This window comes from Pinus tabuliformis, chromosome X (assembly GCF_031772625.1).
Source record: "Pinus tabuliformis cultivar Carrire ecotype Pingquan chromosome X, CPIR1, whole genome shotgun sequence".
NCBI classification, from domain to species: Eukaryota; Viridiplantae; Streptophyta; class Pinopsida; order Pinales; family Pinaceae; genus Pinus; species Pinus tabuliformis.
In genome coordinates this window covers 1511208780-1511228446 of record NC_142308.1, presented here as the reverse complement: position 1 = coordinate 1511228446, position 19667 = coordinate 1511208780, and positions in this window count along the sequence as shown.

The following is a 19667-nucleotide window of genomic DNA, read 5'->3' as shown; positions in this document are numbered from 1 at the left end:
ATACAAGGAATGCTTTAGGTGAGGTAATCTTATTTAAGGAGCGATACCTCATTAATTACTCCAACTTGGCAGGTTTTAACTTTTGCCCTTCATCCTTTCTTTGTGCAAGCTGGAAACGGCTAATCCTATGAGTTTAACGGGTTAGACCTACAGGTTTAAAGGGAGGACCTAAAAATTTAAAAAAATAAATAGTCATCCCGTGCTTGCACTCCAAAAGGTTTGCATGCCCCCAGGTATAAAGTATAATTTCGAGATTCTGCCATCTCTTACTTATTATCCAAAAAATGGTTTTGTTTGCTGCCGCAAACTAAACTCTCTTTTCGGCGATGTCTATCATTAGGTTGCTAAGGATGGTGACTACTTGTTGCAGCAATTTCATCTCTTTCTTTGAAGACTGCCCCTACTTATCCTTCAAAACAGCTTGTTTTAATGGGTGAGGCTTGACATTCAAAGATGGTGGCTTCTTGCTGCCACAAATAGACCCCCTCCTTAGGAGAGCCCACTTCTTTAGACAAAGGGAGCGATTGCTTCGCTCACATAACTTTGACAAAAGAATTTTATCCTAGAACAACCCTCTCTTCCTCTGCCGGACGGGGTACGGACTAGTCCATCCTTCTGCGGAAATTAACTTTATACCTAAGGTTTTCTCTGCCCGAGGCAGGCCAGGGTGCATGCCCCCTGGGTCCCAGTTCTTTCTTTCCAAATTACTCGCATTCATCGGGAAGTAGAACCGGGGGCGGTGGCATTCCTTAAGCAAATAAACCGTTAAGGGATGGTATTTGACTATTTGCAATGCGTGATCCTGGAAATGAAAGTTGGTCTACTAGCTGGACCATTCTTCCTTCGTGCGGAAAACACATGACTCTAAAGAGTGAGGACACTATTGCCTCCATGCAATATATATAGTCTCGTCCGAGGAGTAAGTTATATGCCAAGGGTCCCTGGACGACCATGATGTTCATGCGAACTGTCTTCCCCTTCAATGTAACCGGAACATTGGGGAGAATCCCTAACGGGTGACTGGTTCCTTTATCAAAACCTGATAGATTTCTCATTTCAGGTAAAAGCGCCGGGCAACCCAGTGCTTTCCAAGCAACAGAGGAAAGGATACTCACAGATGCCCCTTCATCAATGATAGTTCCAGCCATCACCATTCTGTAGATTTGGACTATGATTCTGAATGGGATACTGGCTGGTAACCGGGGTCTGCCTAGTTGATTCCAATCAAAGGATACAACTAGGTTGCTTGGTGGTGGGACCGAATATACGGCCGGATACGACCCTGACGATGTTCCTTCCTGCGATAAAGGAATGGGCGCATTGCCCTGATGCTCATCAGAGTCTGTGCTGATGAAAAGAATATGGACGGTGTCATCCTTATCCTCTTCAGTGAGGGTGTCATTTGAAGATGGGTCTTCAATGACGGAGTCATTGGAAGATGAAACCTCTGAAGGAAGAACCGGGTCAACTGCCGTTTCGACCTTTAGACTTTCGTCTGGTCTGGATTCAGTAGGTTCATTCTCAATGACCGACACTTCAGCTGACCACTTGAGCGGGTCAGCTGGATTTTCAACTAACGAGGGATTAGGCGCGAGTTTTTGGTATCCAGGAGGAAGTCGCAACGGTGAAGCCGGGTGATCTTCCAAAACTCTCTTTGCCTCATCTAAGAATGGACATTTGTGGATGGCGTGATCGCCTTCACACAATATACAGGGTGATCTTGGTCTCCCTCTTCGTCCTTCACTCTCGCTAGTTGATGGACTGCAATCAACATGACTACCAGAGGTTGATGCTACCGGATTGTGCAACCTTGGGGACCAGTCTCTTAGTATCCGGGGAATACAAGGACAACCACGATGGAAGTGGGTCCCTTTGCAAATGACACATGGCGATTTAGGCCCGGTCGGTGCAGTGTGTGGGTTTTTGTCAGTTGTCTTTTGCTTGCCCCCAGTCGCCTTCGCCATAGGCCCCTTCTGCTTCTTTTCTCTTTTCTTCTTTTCCTTCTTCTCCATGGGAGGCTGACTTTTGCCGGCTCTACCTTGTGAAGATGAAGGACCAGAGGAAGAATTGTAAGAAGTGGAAGGCTGGTGGGTAGCTCTAGACTGTTCTGACTGTTGATTCGACTGCTCAGGATTAGTGGCGATCTGGACTACATTAGTTGAAAAGAGCCATACAGGTAGGCCGATTGTCAAACCTGGAAGTGACAATGTTGCCATATGAGGCGCACCAACATCTCCCCAAGAGGAGAAGGGATTTGGACTTCCGCCAAGGTTGCTTCCTTGGTTGGTGGGCTCCATACTCTTCAACTGAAAGATCAACGTGGGAATAACAGGTGATTATGTTCCGTTTAAAATAAATTTTATTAACGACGCTTTTAGACACAAACTTGCTTTTTCATATTTTAAGAGTCGAGAAAAAGCTAAAGATGACTCTAGTCGCCTTCGATGTTTTAACGAGCCCGAAGTGACAAATGCTCGGATGGACTTTTTCAGTTATAGAGTTTGAAAAAGGCCAAAAGAAAGTGCTCTGGAGATCTAGGCAGAGGGTGTGCCAAACCTTTCGCGAAACCACAGAATACGTTTTACGGTACGGGTGGTCGATCTTCGTGAATGCTGTGTTCACTGCATCACGATCAGTAGGGCGGCCGACAGAGCTTCCTATGGATAAAGGATAATTGCCTATAGGGGTCTCCCAATATATACTCGACGGTACGTGGGAGCACAAGTCCGTATTAGTGCCACCGACTCTCAGGAGGAATCACCCACCTTCGTAGAGATCGACAGTCACTATGTTTAACGACGCCGGAACACGTCTCTACCTAGACCTCTATGTGTTTGCGTTATGTTACAAAGCGTTGTTATGTAAATTGGATTTATTTTAATGTTGATCTTGCTTATCAGTTTGCCTTTAAGGATCACCACGAGATGTATATAACAAATTCCTGAATGCAGTCTAAGATGAGAAGCAAACTTTTCAATCTTTCAACTTTGAAAACCTTAACTACTGAGGGAAAAGAAAGGCAAATCTTTTCACACAGATCATAGAGCACACACTAAAATGCAAATCTTTCCTAAATCGTCAAGCACACAGTCAAATGCAAAATGCACAATGCATGTATTTTCTTTTCCCTTTCTTAATGTGGATGGATACAAAAAGAAAGTGGTTATATAACTTTGATTTCGATTTAAAGCGAAAGTAAACAAGCTTGTCCAAAATCAAAAGACACCTTAAGATTCACTTGCTTAATCACTGAAAATACATGAAATCAAACCATACGAACGAAAGTAAAATGACTAACCAGCTATGGACAGCAAACAAGCTAACTCTTTAGACCAGCAAAACGCCTAACACAGGTTCAGATCTAAGAGGCCAAAAGCATGACTAGTTTACTTTTCGTTATGGGAAATTGTAAATGAGCAAGAAATACAAAGAACAAGTACAATTTCGTTATATAACAGAGGCAGAATGATGGCAAGTAATATTGGTTTCAAAACAGGCACAAGACTGACACCTAGCAGCAAAACTAAGTGAAAACAAGCAAGAGAAAGGAGGAAACCCCAAATGCACTAAGCAAATTTGGGTCAACGCAGGCTCTGCACAGTCAAACTAGCTCTCAACGCAGGTAGCTAGTTCGGGACCTGCGTTGCAAAGCAGGTAGCCTGTGTACTACCTGCTTTGGAAAACGAGAATTGCGTTTTCACAGTTTCCGGGTCATAATTTTCTCAAAAATGCACGGTTTTTGCTCAAATCAGAAGCATTCAGTCAAGAACACTCAAAGGGATGATTTAGAAGGTGCAAAGCTATCACTAAGAGCTTACAAGGATCTTTGTAGATCAGCTCTTCAAATCATGAATCTGCTCAGAAAATGAGCAAGAGTAGCAGCCCCTCTACTTCGCTTTTGATATAGTCAAAAGCTTTTCGATTTGGTACTCTTTTGTTCAGGAAATGAATAGCAAAATACTACAAACACAATCAAACGGATACGCTCCCCAGTGGAGTCGCCAGTTTGTTGTAGGGAAAAGTATCCGACTCGGATGACCCTAACCCACTCTAAGAGTGACAGTTCCTTAGCAACAACTGTGAAACAAACTACTTAAGGTTTACTTCTTTATGAAAGCAAAAGAGAATGGAGAAAGCACTAACCGTTGCCTTGCGCTTAATGTCGAATCCAAACTCTTCTCTTTGGCCGCTTGCTCCTAGCTCTTTGTTGTTCTGCTCGCCCAGCTACAATGAGATCCTGCACAATAACAAAGAAGGAAACTACAAGAGGCATGCAATCATAACTGGTTCATGGATTAGTGTAAACCAAACATGCAATCATCACAATATATAATTGAAACAAGAGCACATAGAAGAACCTCAATAGCTTTTATTAATGAAGAAATAAAGGTTCTGAGAGTATTACAACCATTGCAGGCTCCAACCCAGCAACACCTCCCAGCAGAAAGAATTGCTCTTCTTCACCTCTCTCAAACAATCACCCAATAACTCGAGAATGAAACCAACAGCATATCATTACTTTGCACAAAATTCTAGCCTCCTGAGCTCATAGGAGAGAGCTCAATATATAGATGAATTGAGAAAGGATGAGTCAGCTTGCAACTGATGTGTAGCTGCCTTGTGTCCTCTCTCTCTTCAGTTAATCTTTAGTTGATCTTCAGTTCTTGAGTCCACTTGGTGAACCTTGCTTCCACTTGGAGAAACAAAGTCTCTGACTCATCACAAGGCGAAATACCTGATCCAAGTGTCATTTTTGGAAGATTCCAAAGCAATGACTCACTGTGCCACATGTCCAAACTCGCCCAACGCAGGTGGGCTTTGTTCTACCTGCTTTGCAACGCAGGTACACCATGGAGTAGTTGTGTTTCAGCGCAGAAGCCTAGTGGAGCACCTGCTTTGATTTCAGGATTGCTTGTTTTTGAGTGTTTTCAGGTGGAGAACTGATCTGAGAGCTGTTGGTTTGCTGACCTTGTTCCTCTAGGGGTAGGATCATCATGTTTAGGGAACTTTGGATCCCTTGGATTATTGAAAATTCATGCTTGTTGCTGTAAGGCACAAAATTGTCTATAACACTATACATATCAATGTCCTCTTTTATCCTAGATGTGCCAAATGTGGGAAGCTAAGCATCTTATTGAGGTCAACAATTGTTGGGCTAATTTATTGACTAAATTAACACAAGTTTTTTATTATCAATCGAGGTTTGTAAAACTTGGAGGCAAATCCACAGTATATGGACATTAGATATAATCAAATTTAGAAGGTAAAATTTGAAGATTTAAAGAAGTACATATTACAAATATAAACCCATTTTAACAATTTCTAATTCATTTATGTAATATATGAGGGAAGAGGCTCTTAACTTAGGAGAACCAGGTTGTCCCTCCCTACAATACTAGTTTCATGAAGATAAATCTGAGAGCACTAATTAACAATGGTTTATGATGCAAAAGACGTAAAAGAAGAGGCTCCTAACTAAGGAGGTCCATATTGTCCTACTTCACAATCCTACTATATCACAATCACCATTGCTTCAAACCAGAAATGTTGAAATAACTTTGAATAAGAAATGGAGAATGAAATTTAGTTTTAGTTCAAGATCAAATAGAAGGGGAATTTAACTTAAATTCTTGTTTGTCCCTTCATATTTAGATTATAATTAAACCAATATTCATTCAGCAATAATCACACATCTAAATACATTTGAAACAAGAACTAATCTATGAAAACTATGAAAATTGAACCAAGAAGTGCACTTAGCTTGGTGTGGGGGGCCCTCCACCCTTTCCTTACACACTTGAAGAAATCTCAGCTACAACAACTTTAGTAAATCAACCCAGCATGAACAACAAATTGAAATGAAACAGGTTCCTCAAATTAGCTTCGAACTCCAAAGTGTCTCAACATAAAATTATACAAAATTTACATATATAAGCCATCAAAGTCATGACCTTAAATAGAGATTTTGTGAAACAAACTGATCTATATTATATCTAACACTAATATCTACTCATATCAACCTATCCGGGTCGAACTCATCTAATTCATCCCAAGAAATATGGTCAATCCCATAAAATCTCAAAACTGCCCTATTTCCTAGGGATTTTCTCGTGACTAGTCATGTTTGACCAGCCTTGAATGGGACTAATAAATCTTGTTATGACCGAACCAAGTGGAGTTAGCTCAGTCCTAGTCCCAGGATTTAAATTCATACATCCAACTTGAGCCCAATTGTCCTGCAAATATGTCATCCATATAGCTAGTGCGGGAATTTCTCATTCAGTCCAAAATTGCACTTGAAACTAAATTTTCATAAAAACTTCTAGAAATTGCAAAATTAAAAATACACACCTGAATATGCATAAAATACATCAAAATGAGATGGATGTGATGGAAAATTGATGGAAAATATAAGGATTAATTAAGTTTCCTTAAGAAAAAATAGACCAAAATTGAGGGCCAATAACAATGACCTCAGAATATTGCACCATATGAACCGGCGGTGCTCACAAATCATTTCCCTTAGCAAGAATTTGTTTCTTCTCAACCCCACCCAGGTTAAGTAGTGCATGTCCCCCATTTTTCTCATCCTGGTGACTACCAAATCCTTATGATGAACTCTTATGAGGTTAACCCCTCCAATATCAACCTGCAAACCCGGTTGCATCAATACGACAAATTTTTCACTTCATCAGCTACCGAGTCTAAAACCAAAGTATATTTTGAGCCACTTATGACACCAAATAGTCCTTTACAGATACCTCAACCTAAATTTGAGGCCACTCCCAGGATCCCAAAAGGACCATTACACCATAATTCAGCTTCTAACAGAGCTGCCAATACATAGAGTATAGTAGACGAGTTCGTGCAATCATGTGGAGCTATGTCGACACTGGAAGTCCTCTAGTCATGCCCATCCCAAAAGAAATATCTATTAATTGCCTTGGGTGTAGTGGATCCTTTCGATGATCATCTGATTATCTTCTCGGCTGATACATTAGTGCCTCGCCCATTACCTTCAACGATTGCTTTCAAGATACGAGTTATAGTCGAAATACCAGTTAGATACGAGTTGTTTGTCCAAAATATAATTTTTTTCGTAAACTACTTTTGTCTTCAATATAATATTTTGTCCCAAAATATTTTTTTCTCAAATTATTTTTGTCTTAAATATAAAGTTTTGTATTAAAATATTTTTTTCTTAAATTGTTTTTTTATTAAATATAAATTTTTGTTTAAAGTTATTTTTGTCTCAAACTCTTTTTGTCTTAAATTTTTATATTTAAGAAAATTCTATTATATTAAATTTTAAAGTAAAATAAATAAAATAAGAAGTGGCTTTTTAAGACAAGATTTCTTGTCTTAAAAAATGTCTTAAAAGTGTCCTTCATGTAGTAATGTAGTTTGATAAAAGAAAGATAAACACATAAAAAGCCAAGAACATAAACACAAGGAAACAAATAGTATTTGTGTTGTAGAATACGATATTAGCTCAAAAGGGAAGAATGACAACTAAATGGATCTATGCTTATCAATCAATAAATAGAGTGTAAAACAAGAGAGTGGAATATGTCTATATCTTTTGAACATATGTGAATTACAAATTCTAGGAAAAGCTCACAATCTAGCTTGTTAGACAATTCATCATTTTGTTGATCATCATATTTTGGGATATTCTTGGAATTTGAAATTGATATAAAGATTTCGCTTGCATATCATGTAAATATGACGTAGTTTAATTATTCTATTTGTCATCGTTATTGGTGTATAAAGTAAGTACAAGTAACATCCTTGCATTTGGTATCCAATAGTCTAATTAGTCACTTTATGGGGCTTTTGTATTCATTTTATATGAAATTTAATTAAAAATAGGTAAAAATATAGCAGCCTTATCAACTAAATGGTTAAAATAATAGTGTTAACTATTACATTTGATTAAAAGTGGGTAAAACTATATTATCCATATAAATTAAATGCTTGATAAAAAACTATAGTCAAATAAATATCAAGATACTATATCTATATCTATACACACACACATGTACACACACACAAACAAAAAAAAAGTCATAAAATTTTTTATTTTCAATTATTATATAAATGCGAGTTAAATATATACGTTTCTTTTATTTCAGCATAAATTTTTTCAACTATTTAAAAAAATATAAAAGGCATCACTACTTTTAATATATTTCTTAGTACCTATATAAAAAATATAAAATGCATAAATGACAATAATATATACAAAATAGTTTTTGAAGGTGAAATCCATAGTTTCATATAAAAATTATTAATTTTTAAATTAAAATTTGAAAACTTAATTCTAAAATAAACAAACAATTTTTTTATTATAATTGTTAATATCACATTTAGATATGTAAAAATTCATTAAAAGTCTATACATTGTAATTTTAAAAGATTGAATTTACAAATTTAAAATTATATAATAAATATTTTTATATTAAAAATATAATATATGTAACATTGTTATCAAATCAAGAATTATATTGTTGCATGATGAAAAACAAAACACAAAATCACAGTTTGCATTTGAATATTAGATATAATGTTAATAATTTAATTATTTTATTTCTTCAATTTATATATTATGAGTAACACAACAACATGAATAAATGTGGTTGTTATACATAAATATGCATATATCAATCAAATGCACAACCACAATAGTAAATGTGGTTCAAAATCATCGATATATATTAAGGATATAGATATAATATTAATGATACTATTATTGATAAATATATAATAATAACATGTTGTGGCCAGCAACAACCCCCTCGTTCAATCTAGTATCAGCCACGATACTGAATGAATGGGAACCCTTAGTTAATTTTTTAGAAAAAGCAAGGATTTCTTTTTGAAGTTACAACCATACACTTAGAAAAGTTTTCTTAAATGTCTTAAGCCTAAGCCTGTGCTCATGAAAGCAAATCTTTAAGGTCACACCACATAAGGATAAGAAACACCTTCATTTCCCTTCTAAAGACCAATATGCGTGCCGCCCCAGTATTAATAACAACATCGCATCGCAACATACTAGCATCCATAAAGAAAAGCTTACAAATACGCCGATATGTGATATCGCGATCGCGAGATCGCATATCGCGGAAATGAGGCAGGCGAAGTTTGGCAAACATTGAATTATTGCGATCTGCGATATTGCGATCGCTGCGATTTGCGATTGCACGAGATGCAAGGGTACGTTGTCAAATCCTAAAGCACCTTAGTATGAATCCTTCGGGCGCGTCACCCAAAGAAAAGGCACTTACTATAACCTAACTTGAAATTATGCACTTTTAATGATAGTAATAAATTAGTTGTCAGTTATTAAGTGGAATAAAGACGTGTGCCTTGATGCGGATTCGCTTCACGTAAGGTGGCATATCTGATTATCTCTTGCATTTAAAACTCTCCCGTCACCTTTCTGATCAGTCTTTTCATTTCACTCGTAACCTGCAGGAGCAAAGTGCGAAGGCAAATCAGACAGAAGTGCAAAGCGAAATGTGAAATAAGAACAAAGCTCAAAGCTCCGAAACAAGAGAAAAAACCAAGGACATGGCGCCCCTGTACACAGATACAGCCTGCAACAGAGATGCAGGTATCTCAACATGCGAAGGCATGTATAGGCTGTTAGAAGAAGAGAACCCTAGAATAATGAAGGTAACGGCTGCTGTCGCGGGTGCATCACGTCCTTCGGAGGCATCCCTGGAAGACCTAGCGTGTTCTTTCGTCCATAGAATAGCGACAAGGCCGAAGATCTACCATATACAGACATCATCAAGTGGATTCTAGATGATGCGGATTTGGAAAATAGGCAATTCAAGGTCCAGGGACATGGGCTCGTGGGATCGTTTGCTGCCCAAGACCTGAAGCTCATGTGTCATCTTCCTGAACTGCAAGCGACCTATAATGCATAGTTTGTTAAGAAGTTCGCAGTAGAAAATCCGGATCTATCAAACACCACTAAAGAATGGTCAAGAAGAGATGAGTCATTGAAAAAGGATAAAAACGGTATCTATAGCACTGGTTCCCTTACCTCTCCATATTGATTTGCTGCAGCCATGCTCTGTAGATTATTTGGTATGCCTGATATCAATAAGTTTTCATATGAATGGCTATCATTAGTTGATGTCGCGACTAGCTCCGAGATAGTAGATTGGGCCAAAATCCTTTCTGATACTCTATACAGGGTGGTTGTCAATTACCGTTCTAGGAGATCCTTCTCCCAAAGGGTCTATCTTCCTTTTTATTTGTGTGCCTATATAATGGACTCTGTCTGTCTTGTATCAAATTTTCCTACCATGGGTTGGAAATGGACTACCCAAGACCCATTGCCCATCCATGTTTATCATAAAGTCTTATGGGATTCCCAGTTTGCCCCTCATTTTTACCAGATTTGCCATGGGCTCATATTGCCCATACATAGAATGATATATGATAAGGACCCCCCAAGGTGCTCTCCTGAGGCCCAAATTGACATCATCCCCATCGCGAGATGGTTTGGGGAAGAATGGTTTACCTCCATTCGAGTTTTTGGAAGCACTGTACCTCCACATGTCCTACTCTTGTATGTCCCTGATAAAATGTTGGCCCGGGAAATCGCTTATCAAACCAAGTATTTCCTACCTCTTGTATCTGACCAAACAGAGATTAGCCTAGGAGTCTTGCATGCTCTAGTACCAGATAACAAAGACGAAAATACTGAAAGGGAAACTACCTTGGAACCAGAAGATGACTTTGACATAGAGTCAGACAATATCATTTCAAATCAAGAAATGCTGATGCCAAGGTTAGATCCACCAATTGTTTCTCTTTCAAAAAATATCGGCACAAAAAGGTATGATCTAAAGCCCGATGCTTATAGTGAATCTGATGAACAAAATTTATTTGATGTTTTTAAATGCATTATTCCAGATTTGCATTTTTCTCTTTACCCCAACGTTTTTAGGGATGACAATTTTTCCCCTCATAATATCAAGAATATCTCAACAGACACAGAGGGTTATTCAAACAAATCATCATTGGGTTTTCAAAATAAAGAGACCACTTTAGCACAGCCTTTGATCAATATCAAACGAGAGCTGCCTAACCTCCCTTGTCTGAAAACATATAATGAAAAAGAGGAACCTAAGGAAAACTGTAAAGTCTTTCATGATAGTTGCTTTGACAATTGTGATGATGTTGAGTTATCACAAGTAACTCATCTAGGGTCAGTTAATAAGGAACATCTTAGATCAGGAATTATTCCATCTGACCCTCATCTCAAAGCAAAAGCTCATTTGAATAATTCTACTATCCAAGACAATACTCTGATCTATGATTCATATCAAGAGGAAAGCTCCATCCCTGTTCGCAATCATGACTTAGTTCCTGATTCACAAAACCTGTCCAGTTCTTGTGAAAAGCAAAAAGTTGCAAGTAACTCCCAGTTGTGCGATAACACTATTTGTATAAATACCCAATCATTTCTTTCTCACTTGCATTCATTTTGTACACAATCGGATTTCTTTTTAAATTTTCAAATTTTTGATAAATTATATTTTAGCGATTTATATATGAGAACTTTCATTATCACTAAAAGCTCAACGTCAACAAGCAACGGGTTACAAGCCATCAAAACTGAAAAACCCTTTTCACAATTTGACTCGTTATCCCTCCTATTGAAAGATCACCAATTCACATCAGAAATTCATCCTAATTTTTATGATCCAATAGGTACTCAGTTGGAAAAAACTTCTCATGAGAAAAGAAAATCAGACAGAATTCCAATTGAGGTTGTAGGTTCTTATTCCCTAGCCAACAATTTTGATCCAAGGGAAATTCGGTTCTTTTTACTGATGTTTGGAAGATTCATACGGCTAGGAATAATAATGAATCGTTGGTTCCATTGGAAATATCATTTTACTTAGTTATTTCCTGTATATAGTTAGAATAGGAGTAGGAGTAATTTAGCTAGGTTGTTAGTTTTGCTTTCAATAATTGATAGGCAAAGATATTTATATTCTCTACATGACCCTAGGGAATGTTTTCCTCTCTCAAGTAATGTTTGTTATAGCTAAACGGCATTTGATGTTTACTAAAGACACCTTGTCTCTGTTAAAGATTTGGGACTTCGGCTCCTATGAACAGCAAATCTTTTGAGAATTTGATCTTTATTATCGATAGAACTCTGACCCAGAAATGATGATAGTTTCAACTCCAAAAAAAAAAAAAAAAAAAAAAAAAAAATTAAAAGAAAGCTATCTGAGTGAAGGATTTGTTTTAGGTCAGCACAATGAAAGGTATCAATATTAAAATAAATATTCTATGTGAAAGAAGCCATTACCAAAAGGAGCCCTATCATTGTCGTCCAGAAATTGCTTAAGGAAAGAAAATTTGACTTCCTCCCTGCTGAAGGAAAACACAACATTCAGAGGAATGACCTAAAAAGATGCTATATCTCAAAGAATAAGTGGTCTCATCACGAGCCGACTTATCATGATCACAGATATTATAACTTGCTAACTTTGCCAAAACTGTCTACCAAAACAGGGCAATGACTCAAGATTGTTGCAATCAAAAGACAAGGGGTCTCATCACGAGCAAGCTTGCTCAGCAAAAGTGTCAATCAGGTGAATGACTGTGTCATAAATTGGCCACCAAACCAAGACATTGTTCTTTAGAGAATAAAAAAGGAAAAAGCATCAAGAAAGGGATTCTTTCTGAAAAAGTTGTAAATAACCTGAGGCAGGATAAAGGATCATTCCTGGATAATTGGTAACCCTGTCGAGGCTATGGACACCTGCTAGCAGCAGTGGCTCTACCTACGACAAAGGAGCATATTTAAGAAGGACTGATACATAGAGAACACTTTATTTTTATGTTGTACAAGACCAAGTAATGACTGATTTAAATTCGAATACAATCTGGGGATGCAAGTAATTGAGCTAGAATGGAGCTGAAACAAAACATCATTGACGCTTTTAAGTATCATTTGTTTTTATCTTTTTATAATAAAGTTCAAATTTCCTGAGAATTTTTTTTTAGAAGTTTGAAAACGTCAATAGAAAAAGAGCAGAGATAACTGGTTCTCCCAAGTGAATCGCAAATTGTTGTGGCCAGCAACAACCCCCTTCGTTCAATCTAGTATCAGCCACGATACTGAATGAATGGGGACCCTTAGTTAATTTTTTAGGAAAAGCAAGGATTTATTTTTGAAGTTACAACCATACGCTTAGAAAAGGTTTCTTGAATGTCTTAAGCCTAAGCCTGTGTTCATGAAAGCAAATCTTTAAGGTCACACCACATAAGGATAAGAAACACCTTCATTTCCCTTCTAAAGACCAATATGCGCGCCGCCCCAGTATTAATAACAACATCGCATTGCAACATACTAGCATCCATAAAGAAAAGCTTACAAATCCGCCGATATGCGATATCGTGATCGCGCGATCGCATATCGCAGAAATGAGGCAGGTGAAGTTTGGCAAACATTGAATTATTGTGATCTGCGATATTGCGATCGCTGCGATTTGCGATTGCGCGACATGCAAGGGTACGTTGGCAAATCATAAAGCACCTTAGTACGAATCCTTCGGGCGCGTCACCCAAAGAAAAGCCACTTACTATAACCTGACTTGAAATTATGCGCTTTTAATGATAGTAATAAATTAGTTGTCAGTTATTAAGTGGAATAAAGACGCGTGCCTTGATGCGGATTTGCTTCACGTAAGGTGGCATATCTGATTATCTCTTGCATTTAAAACTCTCCCATCACCTTTCTGATCAGTCTTTCCATTTCACTCGTAACCTGCAGGAGCAAAGTGCGAAGGAAAATCAGACAGAAGCGCAAAGCGAAATGGGAAAGAAGAACAAAGCTCAAAGCTCCGAAACAAGAGAAAAAACCAAGGACATGGCGCCCCTGTACACAGATACAGCCTGCAACAGAGATGCAGGTATCTCAACATGGGAAGGCATGTATAGGCTGTTAGAAGAAGAGAACCCTAGAATAATGAAGGTAAATGCTGTTGTCGCGGGTGCATCATGTCCTTCGGAGGCATCCTTGGAAGACCTAGCGTGTTCTTTCCTCCATAGAATAGCGGCAAGGCCGAAGATCCTACCATATACAGACATGATCAAGTGGATTCTAGATGATGCGGATTTGGCAAATAGGCAATTCAAGGTCCAGGGAAATGGGCTCGTGGGATCGTTTGCTGCCCAAGACCTGAAGCTCATGTATCATCTTCCTATACCTCAAGCGACCTATAATGCACAGTTTGTTAAGAAGTTTGCAGTAGAAAATCTGGATCTATCAGACACCTCTAAAGAATGGTCAAGAAGAGATGAGCCATTGAAAAAGGATAAAAACGGTATGTACAGCACTGGTTCCCTTACCTCTCCATATTGTTTTGCTACAGCCATGCTCTGTAGATTATTTGGTATGCCCGATATCAATAAGTTTTCATCTGAATGGCTACCGTTAGTTGATTTCGCGACTAGCTCCGAGATAGTAGATTGGGCCAAAATCCTTTCTGATACTCTATACACGACGGTTGTCAATTACCGTTCTAGGAGATCCTTCTCCCAAAGGGTCTATCCTCCTTTTTATTTGTCTGCCTATATAATGGACTCTGTCTGTCTTGTATCAAATTTTCCTACCATGGGTTGGAAATGGACTACCCAAGACCCATTGCCCATCCATGTTTATCATAAAGTCTTATGGGAATCCCAGTTTGCCCCTCATTTTTACCAGATTTGCCATGGGCTCATATTTCCCATAGATAGAATGATATATGATAAGGACCCCCCAAGGTGCTCTCCCGAGGCCCAAATTGACCTCATCCCCATCGCGAGATGGTTTGGGGAAGAATGGTTTACCTACATTCGAGTTTTTGGAAGCACTGTACCTCCACATGTCCTACCCTTGGATGTCCCTGATAAACTGTTGGCCCGGGAAATCGCTTATCAAACTTGTTCTGAAGGCGGCTTAACCAAGGGCCTAAAGGACAAAAAGAAGGCCATTTGGCCTCAATTTCCCGTCACTTGTGGGGCCTTCTCTTTGTTCTATGTGGGACACGCTTTTGGCGAGGTGGAGAATGTGACGTGTCTTCAATTATTTAAGTTCTCATCAAGACCATTTGGCCCAGGAATTTACAACCAACGTCAAGATAAGAGTGTTCTCTGGGAAGAAAGATCCGTTTGATGATCTCTTTAAGAGTAAGAGCTCGCTCAAAGAGATTTTGCAAGAAGCTCAGTCAAGGTTGTCTCCAGACGACCTCCGGAAATTCACGTTATATAGAGAGAGAAGGCTGGCTAGTATTCCACTAGAAGGGCTGCGAGTAGCTACTAGAGAACCGACTCCGAGCATCAACCTCAGTGAAAACTCCAACACTTCCAGATCTAAGTCCAGTGCCGCAAGAGAAATATCTAAACATCCTGAAGAGTGTGTGCACGACAAATAAAAGAACGAAGAAACAACCAAAGACACAGCTCAGTCAAGTACGATGGCTCAGTAGCAAGTTATCGCCTCACCACCAAGAAACGTTCCCCCTCCTGTCGTCGAAACACCTCTTGTCACAACAGAGTTGGATAAAGAGTGGGAAACCTTCAATGAATTAATTAATCTTGAAGGGCAAGTCCCAAAGACACCTGTCGGCAATACACAGGTGGTGCAAGAGGTCGTCTCGACCATAGTCAGTAGCGCTGCAGAAGCAGAACACCTTCCTATCGCTCCATCCTCAGAACTTCTACTCAACGTAGAAGAAATTCCTCCACTGGACGTATTCTATAGTCCCCAGAACAAAACAGTTGTAAGGAGACAAAGAAAGAAGAGAAAGCTTGAGAATGCACTGTCTCAAGATGCTGAACATCTAGACATCTTGTGGAAAGACCCAAATAATAATCCAACCGAGAATCTCACGAAGCTGTCTCAAATTGCAGGAGCATATGCTTCTGCAACTATTGACAAGGCCTCTGAAGTTTAGCAACTCCTAAAAGAACATGAAAATCAAATACAACTGCTACAACAACAGTTGCAACAAGCCAGCGCAAACACTGAAGCTTCTAGACAGCTCGAAAAGCTACAGGAAGACTTTCGCCAGATGCAAGTAAGTTATCAAAGAAGTCTTGAAGAAAAAGAAAAGCAACTGTAGATGGTGCAAGAAATGCATAAAGATGAACCTAAGCCGGCAGAGTTTATTTCAGAGTCCATCGGCTTGAACGAGCAACTATCACAGCAACAGGAAGATATGGTACGTAGAATATCACAGTGGAGACACTTTTGTGAACTAAGCGACAGGATCACCAGCCAGGTGGTGGAATTGCGGAACGACTATGATCATAACAACAGAAGAGTAATTGAATATTTGACTTGGCAAGATGATGAGGAAGGGAAAAGAGAAGGGGCACCCAAGATTAATGAAAATCACAAGGAGCTGCTCTTTAATAAATGGGACGAACAAATCACACAGGCGAAGCAAGCAACAGAGACAGCGGAAACACAAGCGAGCATCCTTATCGACTGTGTAAATGAAAATTTGCACGGAGCCAATTTGATTTCAGAGACCACCCCGGGATACCTACCGAGCAAGTTGCAACTGGAGACAGAATGGAGGCAGAAAGCGCAGGCAAACGGGAAAACAATCTAGGCATTGGCTAGACTAAATTGGGAAAGTTACTAAACATACTTAGTTAAACCGCACAACCAATGCATGACAGTAAGATGCATCATGAACGCAGCCGAGAAGGTAGCGCCAGCTCTTATGGATGCCATTTTCGCAGCCCAGCTAAGCGCAGAAATCAGCCAGCCTACTCTTCTCAAGCCTATGCTTGACAGTTGCAACTTCAAAGACCAAGTTCACAAGTAATTTCATTTAGAATGTTGCTTTTTCCTTTTTAACTAAATTAGAAAAAGGGCGGTCATTTGAGAACCGTATCCTCAATTTTGTAATAATACTATTATTAGAATTAGGAAGTAATATTTTAACCCTTCTCATTGCATTGGAGAAGGGTCGAGAAATTTGTCAAAAACTTGTCCTCGGAACATGCACTTTTGCACCCTCAGAGGAGGTTTTGATGAATGGAAGGATCGAGATTTATTTATGTTTGCATTTTTAATGTCTGCTACTGATGTTGCACTACTGTACTCTTAGTAGATATTAGAACAAGTAGAGATAAATCGTTATTGCTTGAATTCTGTGAGTAAAAATCAGTCATAAATGGTACTTTTATCTCTTGACGAATTTCTGCTTATATTCTTAGAGTGATATGCAGCTGATATTGTTTATATGTTAATGTATGAGCATATGGGTTATCATTTGGCACTTTTGTACGGTGGACTCATTTATTTATGCTTGACATATGAATGATTTATTTATGCGATATGCTGTTCACAACTGTTTTGTTTAACTTCTTATGCAGAATGGTTCATCTTAAATGGTGTATATTCTTGTGATAGCTGAATGATCTTTATTACCAGTTATTATATGAAATCTTTCTAAATTGCATAATGGAAAAGATATATCCCGGGTTAGTGTAGATTACATATGTTGTTTTCATTAGATTACTATGGCTTAGAATCAGTTTGCAAGTTAGATTTAAATTAGTTTTAGAATACTTCCAGAATCAACATAATCAAACTCTACACATACACACATCCCATGCATCGGGAAGTTGGTCCCGTTACCCCCAGTCGGACCCGCTACATCAAACGGGCAAGGAGCCGCCAACCAGGTTCCGGACCGGGTGGGTATCCCCCTTGTTGTTGACCCGATTTTGGGGCCCTCAACATAACAATATTAAAAAATAACTATTATAAAAAAAATATTATTGTTACTATTATTATGATTAATAATAGTTATTAATCTATATTCAATATAGCTAATCATATTAAATATTAAATATTATTAATTATTATTATAATCATTTTAAGAAAACTATACTTACCACTAATTAATTAATTATTATTATGATTAAAGAATATTATAGTTTAAATTTAATATCATTAATAATTAATAATTATTAGTTAATAATATTAATAATGATATAATATAATAACATTAGTAATAAATATAAGGGTTATTCCCACGGTTTAATATTATTCCCTTTGGTTTTTAGTATTAACCTTGAAAACATTAAAATTATAAGCCCTATTATATTATTATACATTTGAGCGATTAATGTCGTAAACCCTAGGGATTATAGACCCTAAGATAAAAATGGTTGACCATGGTTGAATTTCATATTAAAAACCCTAAGGGATTATGAACGTGTCGACATAGTGAATGTTTGCTATGTCAACAAGGGGAACTAACCTGATCGCACGCCCCAATTAGGCCTGCTTTCGTTTGGAATGGTTAGTTCCAATGGCTTTTAAGGGACCCCATGGTATGTAATAGGTGTTGAAGGATTGCTTCTGAGAAGAGGACTTCAATTAAATCAACAAAAGAAAACAACGAACTGCTATGTATTAAATCCTATCTACACTTCTTCTAACTACTCTAGTCTATATCCTGACTATCCTAATCTATCGTGCAGGAGCATAACAAAAGAGATTAAACACCATTAATAGATTCCAAGTCCAACACAATGCTTTTACATACATGACTCTTCGAATCCACTCTTATGCCCTTTACTTCTTACCTGCGGAGACAACTATCATTAGCTTCATGATTTTTAACAATATAATAGAAATATTCACACAGAACATAAACGTTACCTCCATTCACTTATATAAAACTACGAGAATAGGTGTGGAAAGGGTTTACACATAAAACATAGGCAAGAGACAATTTCCTGCTCAATCCATAGGCTTGGCATGGTGTTCGATGGATTCTTTTCATCAAAATGGAGTATCGTCCCCTTCGTGGGTCGCAATACCCATGCCTTCCACTTCCCCAATGTGTGATTACACTATCTGGACTCCACAGGCCTACCTTTTTCACAAAAAACCTCCTCCGTTTGTTATATTGAGAATTTTGAAAATCACAGGAAAACGAAGAAAATCCTGCCCCAATCACTTAGGCCAGACCTCAAATTTCATATATCAGGGCTTATAAATATCGACAGGTCTGGCATATCGCATATCACAATATGCACAAGCCTAGGGCTCCGCTGATTGTGATATGCGATGGGGCTTTGAGCCCAAAAATATATATTTATCATATTTGATAAGCTCAGCGGGTCTGCCATATAGCCACGTGCATTGTGTCTAAGGCTTGACCTTCGCTAATATTCAATATGGCCCCAGACTCAAAAACATATGTATATACATTAATTCTGTCGGCGGGACTGTAATAACAGGCTTTCCTTTAAAAACTGGGACTTCAATGCTTTTCAAAAAACAAAGGAATATATGGGGAAAGCCATGCTTGGCGATAAGGTTTGACTTGAAATGTTATACACTCCACTTCATAATAATCGATAGGTCCGGGGTATAATGGTATGCCTTATATGTAGGCCCCAGGCCATGCCGATTGCGATAGGTCATTGGGAGGGAAAAAGCGATAGAATATATATCGCGGTTAATATGGTTGTCGGGTCTAGAAGACACATGTGCCCCTTATATATATGGTTTTGGGGCATGGCCTATAACGATTTTGATGGGTCTCCATACACAAAATATATGCATTTGGGTTAATAAAACCTGTCAGGTCACAAATCCATAAATG